Here is a 13,162-nt window from a genome sequence, read left to right as displayed (position 1 = left end):
ATTTCATTTATTTCTGCTGTGGTCTTTATGATTTCGTTCCTTCTACTAACTTCTTGTTTTGTTTGTTCTTCTTTCTCTAGTTGCTTTAGGTGTAAGGATAGGTTGTTTGAGATTTTTCTTGTTTCCTGAGGTAAGATTGTATTGCTGTAAACTTCCCTTTTAGAATTGCTTTTGCTGTGTCCCATAGGTTTTGGATCATTGTGCTTTCATTTTCATTTTTCTCTAGGTATTTTTTGATTTCCTCTTTGATTTATTCAGTGATCCATTGATGGTTTAGTACCATATTATTTGCCTCCATGTGTTCGTGTTTTTTATCATTTTCCCCTTGTAGTTGATTTCTAATCTCAGTCTTGTGGCCAGAGAAGACGCTTGATATGATTTAATTTTCTTATCTTTACTAAGGCTTGCTTTGTGGCCCAGCATGTGATCAGTCTTGGAGAATGTTCCATGTGCACTTGAAAAGAATCTGTATTCTGCTGCTTTTGGATGGAATGCACTATAAATATCAATTAAGTTCATCTGGTCTGATGTGTCTTAAGGACTGTGTTTCCTTATTGACTTTCTGTCTGGATGATCTGTCCCTTGATGAAAGTGGGGTGTTAAAGTCCCCCACCATTACTGTGTTACTGTTGCTTTCTCCTTTTATGGCTGTTAGTATTTGCCTTATATATTGATGTGCTCCTGTGTTGGGTGCATATATATTTACAATTGTTATATCTTCTTTTTGGATTGATCCCTTGATCATTATGTAGTGTCCTTCTTTGTCTCTTATAACACTCTTTATTTTAAAGTTTGTTTTATCTGGTATGAGTATAGTAAGTCCCCTACATACGAACGAGTTCTGTTCCAAGAGTGTGTTCGTAAGTCCCGTTTTGTTTGTAAGTCTAACAGAGTTAGCCTAGGTACCCAGCTAACACAGTCAGCTGTATAGTACTGTACTGTGTTAGGTTTATAATACTTTTCACACAAATAATACATTAAAAAAACCCACAAAAAATAAAGAAAACATTTTTAATCTTACAATATAGTACCTGGAAAAGTACAGTAATACAGTACAACAACTGCATATAGGGGCTGGTATCGAGTGAACAGGCAAGAAGAGTTACTGACTGGAGGAGGGAGAGGAGGTGGGAGATGGTAGGGCTGATGGATTATCAGCAATAGGAGATGGAGGGCAAGCTGCAGTTTCACTCACGCCTGAAGTTGACGGTGCAGGTTCTGATTCCTTCAATTCCATCTACCGTCTTGAAAAAAATGTTCCAGTGATGTTTGGGTAGTACTGTACCAGCTACACCACCGCTGCATTTATGCTTGCTTCCGGACATCCTGGGCTGGAAATAAAGATACTGTACTACTGTACTCTATACAGTACTGTACAGTAAAGTACACAAAAACACAGCCACCGGTAGAAGATGCACGCATGTGACAATGTACGCCAGACACATGAACCGACTTACATGATTAGACATGAGAATGCACGTTCACGTCTTTGAAAGTTTGCAACTTGAAGGTTTGTAGGGGACTTACTGTATTGCTACTCCAGCTTTCTTTTGATTTCCATTTGCATGGAATACCTTTTTCTGTATCATCATTTTCAGCCTGTATGTGTCCCTAGATCTGAAGTGGGTCTCTTGTAGACAGCATATAAATGGGTCTTGTTTTTGTATCCATTCAAGCAGTCTGTGTCTTTTGGTTGGAGCATTTAATCTGTTTATGTTTAAGGTAATTATCGATATTATGTTCTTATTGCCATTTTGTTAATTGTTTTGGATTTGTTGTTGTTTTTTAATTAATTAATTTTTGGCTGTGTTGGGTTTTCGTTGTTGTGCGTGGGTTTTATCTAGTTGTGGTGAGCGGGGGCTACTCTTCACTGCTGTGCATGGGCTTCTCATTGTCGTGGCTTCTCTCATTGCGTAGCACGGGCTCTAAGCGCGCAGGCTTCAGTAGTTGTGGCACATGGGCTCAGTAGTTGTGGCTTGCAGGCTCTAGAGCTCAGGCCCAGTAGTTGTGGCGCACGGGCTTAGTTACTCCACGGCATGTGGGATCTTCCCAGGCCAGGGCTCGAACCCGTGTCCCCTGCATTGGCAGGTGGATTCTTAACCACTGTGCCACCAGGGAAGCCCCTTTTATTTGTTTTTGTAAGTCTTTTTTCTACCCTTTTGTTCTCTTGTGATTTGATGACTGACTGTAGTGTTTTATTTGGATTCCTTCTTCTTTTTTTGTGTGTGTGTATCTATTATAGATTTTCAGTTTGCAGTTACCATGAGGTGTTTTTTTTTAAAAAACTTATTTTTTTAAATTTTTGGCTGCGTTGGGTCTTCATTGCTGCACGCTGGCTTTCTCTAGTTGCGGCAAGCAGGCTTCTCATTGTGGTGGCTTCTCTTGTTGCGGAGCACCGGCTCTGGGCCCTCAGGCTTCAGTAGTTGTGGCACATGGTCTCAGTAGTTGTGGCTTGCAGGCTCTAGAGCAAGGCTCAGTAGTTGTGGCGCACGGGCTTAGTTGCTCTGTGGCATGTGGGATCTTCCAGGACCAGGGTTCAAACCCATGTTCCCTGCTTTGGCAGGCGGATTCTTAATCACTGCACCACCAGGGAAGTTCATAAATAGCTTTTATTATGTCGAGTTATAGTCCCTCTATACCCACTTTTGTAAGGGTTTTTATCATGAATGGATGTTGAATTTTATAAAATTCTTTTTCTGTATCTTTTGAGATGATCATGTAGCTTCTGTCATTTCTGCCCCTCACCCCCCCGTTTTGTTTTTTTTGGCCATGCCATGTGGCACATGGGATCTTAGTTCCCTGACCAGGGATTGTACCCATGCCCCCTGCAGTGGAAGCATGGAGTCTTAACCACTGGGCCACCAGGAAAGTCCTGGTTTCTGTCCTTTCTTTTGTTAATGTGGTGTATCACATTGATTGACTTGTGTATGTTGAACCATCTTTGTGACCCTGGGATGAATCCAACTTGATTGTGGTGTATGACCTGTTTTATGTATTCTTGGATTTGGTTTGAGAATTTTTGTGTCTATATTCATCAAAGATATTGACCTGTAATTTTCTTTTTTGGTAGTGTCTTTGGTTTTGGTATCAGGGTGTGTGTTGGGTTTTCGTTTCTGTGCATGGGCTTTCTCTAGTTGCAGCGAGCGGGGGCCACTCTTCATTGCAGTGCACGGGCCTCTCACTGTTGCGGCCTCTCGTGTTGTGGAGCACAGGCTCCAGACGCACAGGATCAGTAGATGTGGCTCACGGGCCTAGTTGCTCCGCAGCATGTGGGATCTTCCCAGACCAGGGCTCGAACCCATGTCCCCTGCATTGGCAGGCAAATTGTCAACCACTGCGCCACCGGGGAAGCCCATTCATTCAGTTTTGATGGGCTGTATGTTTCTAGAAAGTTGTCCATTTCTTTGAGGTTGTCAAATTCGTTGGCCTATAATTATTCATAGTATTCTCTTACGGCTTTTTGTATTTCTGCAGTATCTGTTGTGATTTCTCCTCTTTCATTTCTTATTTTGTTTGTGTCTTCTCTCTTTTCTTCTTGGTGAGCCTGGCTAGAGGTTTGTCAATCTTGTTTACCCTTTCAAAAAACCAGCTCTTGGTTTTATTGATTTTTTTGTCTTGTTCTTTTATCTCTGTTTTATTTATTTCCTCTCTGATCTTTATTATCTCCTTCCTTCTGCTGACTTTCAGTTTTGTTTGTACTTCTTTTTCTAATTCTTCTAGATGGTGGGCTAGGTTGTTTATTTGAGATTTTTCCTGTTTCTTAAGGAAGGCCTGTATTGCAATGAACTTCCCTCTAAGAACTGCATCTAAGAACTGCATCCCAGAGATATTTATGGTTGTGTTTTCATTGTCATTTGCCTCAAGGTTTTTGGGTTTTTTTTGTTTGTGGTACGCAGGCCTCTCACTGTTGTGGCCTCTCGCATTGCGGAGCACAGGCTCCGGACGCGCAGGGTCAGCGGCCATGGCTCACGGGCCCAGCCGCTCTGCGGCATGTGGGATCTTCCCGGACCGGGGCATGAACCTGTGTCCCCTGCATTGGCAGGCAGACTCTCAACCACTGAGCCACCAGGGAAGCCCTGCCTCAAGGTATTTTTTAATTTCTTTGATTTTTCTTGTTGACCCTTTGGTTTTTTTAGTAGTATGTTGTTTAGTCTCCATGTAATTGGTTTTTTCTTGTTTCTTTCTCTGTGGTTGATTTCTAGTTTCATGCTGTTGTGGTCAGAAAAGAGGCTTGAAATAATTTCTATACTATTAAATTTGTTGAGGCTTGTTTTGTGCCCTAGTATATGGTCAGTCCTACAGAATGTTCCATGTGCACTTGAAAAGAATGTGTGTTCTGGGTTTTTTTGGATGTAATGTCCTGAAGATATCAATTAAGTTTAACTTTTCTATTGTATTATTTAGGATCTTTGTTGCCTTATTGATTTTCTGTCTCAAAGATCTGTCCATTGATGTGAGTGGGGTATTAAAGTCTCCTACTGTTAATGTATTCTTGTTAGTTTCTCCCTTTATGTCTGTTAGTATTTGTTTTATTTATTTGGGTGTTCCTGTGTTGGGTGCATATATGTTGACAAGTGTAATATCCTCTCCTTGTGTTGATCTTTTTATCATGTACAGTGTCCTTCTTTATCTTTCTTTATAGCCTTTGTTTTAAAGTCTATTTTGTCTGATATGTGTATTGTGACCCCTGCTTTCTTGTCATTTCCGTTTGCATGAAATGTGTTTTTCCATCCCCTCACTTTTAATCTATGTGTGTCCTTTGCCCCAAAGTGGGTCTCTTGTAGGCAGCATATTGTAGGCTCTTATTTTTTTAATCCAGTCTGCCACTCTGTTTCTTTTGATTGGAGCCTTTAGTCCATTGACATTTAAGGTAATTATTGATAAGTATGTATTTATTGCCATTTTAAACCTTGTTTTCCCATTGATTTTTTTTATTTCTATTATATATTTTTTTACATCTTTATTGGAGTGTAATTGCTTTACAATGGTGTGTTAGTTTCTGCTTTATAACAAAGTGAATCAGCTATACATATACATATATCCTCATATCTCCTCCCCCTTTGCTCTCCCTCCCACCCTCCTTATCCCACCCCTCTAGGTGGTCACAGAGCACCGAGCTGATCTCCCTGTGCTATGCGGCTGCTTCCCACTAGCTATCTATTTTACATTTGGTGGTATATATAAGTCCATGCCACTCTCTGACTTTGTCCCAACTTACCCTTCCTCCTCCCCGTGCCCTCAAGTCCATTCTCTACGTCTGCGTCTTTATTCCTGTCCTGCCCCTAGGTTCTTCATAACTTTTTTTTTAAATTCCACATATATATGTTAGCATGTGGTATTTGTTTTTCTCTTTCTGATTTACTTCACTCTGTATGACAGACTCTAGGTCCATCCACCTCACTACAAATAACTCAATTTCGTTTCTTTTTACGGCTGAGTAATATTCCATTGTATATATGTGCCACATCTTCTTCATCCATTCATCTGTTGATGGACACTTAGGTTGCTTCCATGTCCTGGCTATTGTAAATAAAGCTGCAGTGAACATTGTGGTACATGACTCTTTGAATCATGGTTTTCTCAGGATATATGCCCAGTAGTGGGATTGCTGGGTCGTATGGTAGTTCTGGTTTTCGTTTTTTAAGGAACCTCCATACTGTTCTCCATAGTGGCTGTATCAAAAAAATATATAGAACGCTTCATGAATTTGCGTGTCATCCTTGTGCAGGGGCCATGCTAATCTTCTCTGTATTGTTCCAATTTTAGTATATGGCTGCCGAAGTGAGCACTCCCGTTGATTTTATATTTCTTCTTTGTCCCTTTCTTTTTTCTTTTGTGGTTTGATGATTTTCTTTTGTATTACGCTTATCTTCTCTTCTTTTTGTTTTTTTGTGAATCTGTTGTATGTGGTTGCCCTGTTTTTCAAGTATGTTAACTCCTTCCTATATCTACTTGCTTTAGACTGGTAGTCAGATAGGCTCAAACACCTTATAGAAAAAAAAATCTACATTTTCTTACTCTCCTCTCCCACATTTAATGATTTTGATGTCCTCTTTTGCATCTTCATGTTTATCCTTTTGCCATTCATTGTGGTTATCATTGCTTTCACAAAATTTTTTTTACTATTTTAAAAATCTGTGTGTGTACTTTCTTGTTTAAATGATTTACTTGCCAATTATGATTTTCTCTTTCCTGTAGATTCTTACTGCTTTTCGTATTTATTTATTTTTTGGCTGTGCCATGCGGCCTGTGGGATCTTACTTTCCTGACCCTGGATCAAACACAGGCCCCCTGTAGTGGCAGCACAGAGTCCTAACCACTGGACTGCCAGGGAATTCCCTCTACTTTTCTACTTAGAGAAGACCTTTCAATATTTCCTTTAGGATAGGTTTAGTATTGCTGTATTCTTTTACTTTTTGCTATCTGAGAAATTCTTTATCTCTCTTTCTGTTCTAAATGATAATCTTGCTGGGTAGAGTATCCTAGGTTGCAGATTTTTCCATTTGGGGACTTTGAATATATCTTGCCACTCCCTTCTAGCCTGCAGCATTTCTGTAGAGAAATCAGCTGATAACCTTATGGTTGTTCCCTTGTAATTAATTCTTTGTTTTTCTCTTGTTGCCTTTAGAACCTTCTCTTTATTTTTAACTTTTTTAAATATGTCTTGGTGTAGGTCTGTTTAGGTTTATCTTGTTCAGAGCCCTCTGTGCTTCCTGTATCTGGATATGTTTCCTTCTTTAGGTTTGGGAAGTTTTCAGCCATAATTTCTTCAAACACAGTTTCATTACCTTTTTCTCTTTCTTCTCCTTCTGGGATCCCTATTATGCATAGATTGGCCCACTTTATGTTATCCCATAGGTCTCATATTGCTTTCATTTTTTGTCATTTGGGTTTCTGTCTGCTGTTCTAATTGGGTGATTGCCATTATTCTGTCTTCTAGATCACTCATTTGTTCTGCATTATTCATTCCTCTGTTCATAGCCTTTGGTCCAGCTTTCATCTCTTCAAATGAATTCACTAATTTTTCTTGGCTCCTCCTTATAATTTCTAGTTCCTTTTTACAGTAGTCTGCATTTCTGTCGATAGCTTTTCTCAATTCCTTCAGTATTTTCATTATCTCCTTTTTTATTTTTTTGCGGTACGCGGGCCTCTCACTGTTGTGGCCTCTCCCGTTGCGGAGCACAGGCTCCGGATGCGCAGGCTTAATGGCCATGGCTCACAGGTCCAGCCGCTCCACGGCGTGTGGGATCTTCCTGGACCAGGGCACGAACCCATGTCCCCTGCATCGGCAGGCAGACTCTCAACCACTGCACCACCAGGGAAGCCCTCCTTTTTTATTTTTGTTTAGTTCTGGCTGCATTGGGTCTTCGTTGCTGTGCGGGCTTTCTCTAGTTGTGGCGAGTGGGGGCTACTCTTTGTTGTGGTGTGCGGGCTTCTCATTGCAGTGGCTTCTCTTGTTGCGGAGCATGGGCTCTAGCTGCATGAGCTTCAGTAGTTGTGGTGCATGGGCTCAGTAGTTGTGGCTCACGGGCTCTTGAGTGCAGGCTCAGTAGTTGTGGTGCACGGGCTTAGCTGCTCTGCAGCATGTGGAATTTTCCCTGTGTCCCCTGCATTGGCAGGCAGATTCTTAAGCACTGCGCCACCAGAGAAGTCCCTCATTATCTCCTTTTTGAACTTGGTGTCTGTTAGACTGAAGAGGTCTGCTTCATTGTTTGTTCTTCAGGGGTATTCTCTTGATCTTTTAATTGGGAGTGGTTCCTCTGCTTCTTCATTTTACTTATATTTCTCTTGCTGAACGAGTTGAGGAGAAACAATTATCTACTGTGGTCTTGGAGGGCTATTTTTATGTGGAAACATTCCTGTGTAGCCTGTGTGGGCTTAATATTTTTGGATGTGAGGGCTGTTTTTAGTATGGATGCCTGCCACCTCTTTCCTCACTGTATGCTGGCTATCATCCCCTTGATAGGAGGTGTGACTGATGTGCTGACCAGAGCCAGCACTGGATATTGAGCAGGGCCTCCTCTTTGCTCTGTGGTTTTCACTGCCTTGTCCGGGGCAGGGTGTGCTCCCCCGTTGTTGGAGTAGCAGCCCCCAGATCCGTTTCTGAGTTGCATTTCTGGTATGTGGTGCAAGGTAGGTTGGATTGGGGTGCTCCCACTGGGAGAGGAGCCATTGATACTCCTCCTCCTCCTGAGCTGTTCACCTGTGAGTGTGCTCCATTGTGTCACCTTTCACCTATTGTGCAGACTCTCAGAGTACACTGTTATTGGCACTGCCCTCGGCCCCACCTCAACCGTAGGTATGCTGGCAGTCCTCCCTGGTACCTCTCAGGCTTTGTTTTCACAATGCCACCAGCGCAGATCCACAGAAGTCAGGTCCCAAGACTGCAGTACTCGTGCACCTGGACCTTCTGTGGGTGCTATGGAGGCAGCTCAGACCCTGGCTCAGCCCAGCTGCCTGGTGTACATGCCCACAATGCCCACAGCTGCCAAGGCCAGACCTGTCCCAGCCATGGGAGCACCAGTTTTCTGTTCAGATGTTCTGCAGGCACTGAATATACAAAGCTGGCAGCGGAGGTGTAAATCTGCGGTTCGTTCAGCCACAGGGAGAGATTTCATCTCTGCTTCCTAAGTCACACGGCCCCTGGGGCTCAGCTGTGATTTCAGCCCCACCTCTGTGTGTGGGCAACCCACTGGTGTCTGCGCCCAGGGCTGCTGAAGCAGTGGCTGGAACTTGTGAGCCTGCCCAGGTGGGAGGGAACTGAGGTGGCAGCTGGAGTGCATTGGCCTGCCCAGGCAGAAGGGAGCTGGGGCAGCGGCCAGAGCCTATGGAGGTAGGAGCTGGTGGGTGGGGAAAGAGGCTGCAATGGTGGCCCCATCTCTCCCTGCGCCACTTAACAATGGCACTTCGCTTCTGTGGCAGCCTGGGCTTCTTCCATGAACACTCCTGGTCGCTGTGCCCCACACTCCAGCCCCTTTAGGCTGTCTCCATGCAGCCAACAGCAGTCCTCTCCCCGGGTCTGTCCTCTAAACCCCACGTTCCAGCACCCAGCCCCTGCCCATACCAGCAAAGGTGCTTCTAAGGCTGGGATGCACAGGGCAGTGGCACGGCCCATTTGTGTAATCTCTGGCTGTCCTGCCTGCCACTAACTGGTTGTTGCTGTCTCTGAGCCTTGGAAGCTTCTTTTCTGTCCCTGCTGATCTTTCCTCTGGTGAGGGGACTTCCCAGGGTGTGGGAACCTCTCCTTCAGCTCCCTCCTAGGGGTGCAGGACCCATCTGCTTCCTCTTTATTTTTTTTTCCTTTTGCCGTACCCAGTTACGTGGCCATCTTTCTTGTCCTTTCAGGTGTTTGAGGTTTTCTGCCAGTGTTCAGTAGGTGTTGTGTGAGAATTGTTCCATCTGTAAACGTATTCTTGATGTATTTGTGGGAAGAGATACGTTCCATGTTCTACTACTCCACCATCTTGATTCTGATCCCCTTTATCCATTTTTGTTTTGGCTGTGTTGGGTTTTCATTGCTGTGCGTGGACTTTCTCTAGTTGTGGTGCGCGGGCTTCTCATTGCAGTGGCTTCTCTTGTTGTAGAACATGGGCTCCAGGCACGTGGGCTTCAGTAGTTGTGGCACGTGGGCTCAGTAGTTGTGGCTCTCGGGCTCTAGAGCACAGGCTCTGTAGTTGTGGTGCATGGGCTTGGTTGCTCCGCGGCATGTGGGATCTTCCCAGACCAGGGATCGAGCCCGTGTTCCCTGCATTGGCAGGCAGATTCTTAACCACTGCGCTACCAGGGAAGTCCCTTTTTATCCATTTTTGAATCGAGTTTCTGTTGTTAAGTTGTAGGAGTTCTTCATATATTCTGGATATTAACCACTTATCAGATATATGATTTGCAAATATTTTCTTCCATTCCATGGGTTGCCTTTTTACTTTGTTGGTTGTGTCCTTTTGATGCTCAGAAGTTTTAAATTTTGATGTAGTCCAGTTTACAATTTTTTTGTTGTTGCTTGTGCTCTTCAAGTCACATCCAAGAAATCATTGCCAAATTCAATGCCACGAAGATTTTCCCTTTTATTTCTTTTAAGAGTTTTATAGTTTCAGCTCTTATATTTAGGTCTTTGCTCCATTTTGAGTTTATTTTTGTAAATGGTGTAAAGAAAGTTTCCAGCTTCACTCTTCTGCATGTAGATATTTAGTTTTCCCAGCACCATAAATTGAAAAGACTGTCCCCCATTGAATGGTCTTGGCACCCCTGTCAAAAATCATTTCAAAAAAAAAAATCATTTCACTATGTGTATTAGTTTGCTCTGGCTGCCATAACCAAGTACCCCAGACTGCTGACTTAAACAACGGAAATTTATTTTCTCACAGTTGTAGAGGCTAGTAGTCTGAGATCAAGGTGTTGGCAAAGCTGACTTCTTCTAAGGATTCTTTCTTTGACTTGTGGATGACCATCTTCTCCCTGTATCTTCACATGGTTGTCCCTCTATGTATATCTGTAGAAGGCCAACAGTCATATTGGATTAGGGCCCACCTCTAGGACCTCATTTCACTGTAATTACCTCTTTAAGGCTCTATCTCCTAAAATACAGTCACATTCGGAGATACTGGGAGTTAGGACTTTAGTATGAATTGGTGAGGGGGGGCATTACTCAGTCCATAACACCACATATTTGAGGGTTTATTTCTGGGCACTCTCTTTTACTCCATTAGTCCATATGTCTTTATTGCCAGTACCAAACTGTTTTGATTATTATAGCTTTGTAATAGGTTTTGAAATGAGGAATTGTGGGATCTCCAGTTTTGTTCTTCTTTTTCAAGATTGTTTTGGCTATTTGGTGTGGGGGGTGGTCCCTTGAGATTCCATATGAATTTTTAGGATGGATTTTTCTATTTCTGCAAAAAATGCCATTGGGATTTTGATGTGGATTGCACTGAATCTGTAAAAAAGTAAAATCCAAAAACTATCACTTTAGGGAGGCTTGCCACCTTAATATTAAGTCTTTTAATACATGAGTATCAGATATCTTTCCATTTATTTATGTCTTTAATTTCTTTCAGCAAAGTTTTGTAGTTTTCTCTATGCAAGTCTTTGGCCTTCTTGCTTAATTTTACTTCTAAGTAATTTATTCTTTTTGATGCTATTGGACTTGAAATTCAAAAAAAAATTTTCTTTAATTGTGATTTTTGTGTATTGATTCTGTATCCTGAAACTTCACTGAATTCATTGATTAATTCTAACAGATTTTTTTGGTGCAATCTCTAAGGGTATTTTCACATATGAGTTCATGTCTGTGAAAAGAGATAATTTTGCTTTTTCCTTTCTAATTTGGATACCTTTTTTTTTTTTTTTAACATCTTTATTGGGGTATAATTGCTTTACAATGGTGTGTTAGTTTCTGCTTTATAACAAAGTGAATCAGTTATACATATACATATGTTCCCATATCTCTTCCCTCTTGCGTCTCCCTCCCTCCCACCCTCCCTATCCCACCCCTCCAGGCTGTCACAAAGCACCAAGCCAATATCCCTGTGCCATGCGGCTGCTTCCAACTAGCTATCTACCTTACTACGTTTGTTAGTGTGTATATGTCCATGACTCTCTCTCGCCCTGTCACAGCTCACCCTTCCCCCTCCCCATAACCTCAAGTCCGTTCTCTAGGAGGTCTGCGTCTTTATTCCTGCCTTACCCCTAGGTTCTTCATGACATTTTTTTTTCTTAAATTCCATATATATGTGTTAGCATACGGTATTTGTCTTTTTCTTTCTGACTTACTTCACTCTGTATGACAGACTCTAGGTCTATCCACCTCATTACAAATAGCTCAATTTCGTTTCTTTTTATGGCTAATATTCCATTGTATATATGTGCCACATCTTCTTTATCCATTCATCCGATGATGGGCACTTAGGTTGTTTCCATCTCCGGGCTATTGTAAATAGAGCTGCAATGAACATTTTGGTACATGACTCTTTTTGAATTTCGATTTTCTCAGGGTATATGCCCAGTAGTGGGATTGCTGGGTCATATGGTAGTTCTATTTGTAGCTTTTTAAGGAACCTCCATACTGTTCTCCATAGTGGCTGAACCAATTCACATTCCCACCAGCAGTGCAAGAGTGTTCCCTTTTCTCCACACCCTCTCCAGCATTTATTGTTTCTAGATTTTTTGATGATGGCCATTCTGACTGGTGTGAGATGATATCTCATTGTAGTTTTGATTTGCATTTCTCTAATGATTAATGATGTTGAACATTCTTTCATGTGTTTGTTGGCAGTCTGTATATCTTCTTTGGAGAAATGTCTATTTAGGTCTTCTGCCCATTTTTGGATTGGGTTGTTTTTTTGTTATTGAGCTGCATGACCTGCTTGTAAATTTTGGAGATTAATCCTTTGTCGGTTACTTCATTTGCAAATATTTTCTCCCATTCTGAGGGTTGTCTTTTGGTCTTGTTTATGGTTTCCTTTGCTGTGCAAAAGCTTTGAAGTTTCATTAGGTCCCATTTGTTTATTTTTGTTTTCATTTCCATTACTCTAGGAGGTGGGTCAGAAAGGATCTTGCTGTGATTTATGTCATAGAGTGTTCTGCCTATGTTTTCCTCTAATAGTTTGATAGTTTCTGGCCTTATATTTAGGTCTTTAATCCATTTTGAGCTTATTTTTGTGTATGGTGTTAGGGAGTGATCTAATCTCATACTTTTACATGTAGCTGTCCAGTTTTCCCAGCACCACTTATTGAAGAGGCTGTCCTTTCTCCACTGTACATTCCTGCCACCTTTATCAAAGATAAGGTGTCCATATGTGCATGGGTTTATCTCTGGGCTTTCTATCCTGTTCCATTGATCTATCTTTCTGTTTTTGTGCCAGTACCATACCGTCTTGATAACTGTAGCTTTGTAGTATAGTCTGAAGTCAGGGAGCCTGATTCCTCCAGTTCCTTTTTTCGTTCTCAAGATTGCTTTGGCTATTCGGGGTCTTTTGTGTTTCCATACAAATTGCAAAATTTTTTGTTCTAGTTCTGTGAAAAATGCCAGTGGTAGTTTGATAGGGATTGCATTGAATCTATAGATTGCTTTGGGTAGTAGAGTCATTTTCACAATGTTGATTCTTCCAATCCAAGAACATGGTATATCTCTCCATCTATTTGTATCATCTTTAATTTCCTTCAT

The 13,162-nt window shown here is 41.9% G+C and overlaps 1 protein-coding gene and 1 non-coding gene across 3 annotated transcripts in view; one reads left to right on the top strand and one right to left on the bottom strand.

Annotated features, from left to right (window-relative positions):
• PTPN23 (protein tyrosine phosphatase non-receptor type 23) overlaps positions 1-13,162 on the top strand; it is a 57,914-nt gene that overhangs the window by 29,614 nt on the left and 15,138 nt on the right. The window lies entirely within an intron of this gene.
• On the bottom strand, positions 5,684-5,788 carry LOC117198163 (U6 spliceosomal RNA). Its single transcript, XR_004479194.1, has one exon. It is a non-coding gene; the product is annotated as a U6 spliceosomal RNA (small nuclear RNA).

The sequence above is a fragment of the Orcinus orca genome, chromosome 10, assembly GCF_937001465.1.
Source record: "Orcinus orca chromosome 10, mOrcOrc1.1, whole genome shotgun sequence".
Lineage (NCBI taxonomy): Eukaryota > Metazoa > Chordata > Mammalia > Artiodactyla > Delphinidae > Orcinus > Orcinus orca.
Note: the sequence above shows the minus strand (reverse complement) of the source record. Positions and strands in the feature narration are given on the sequence as shown.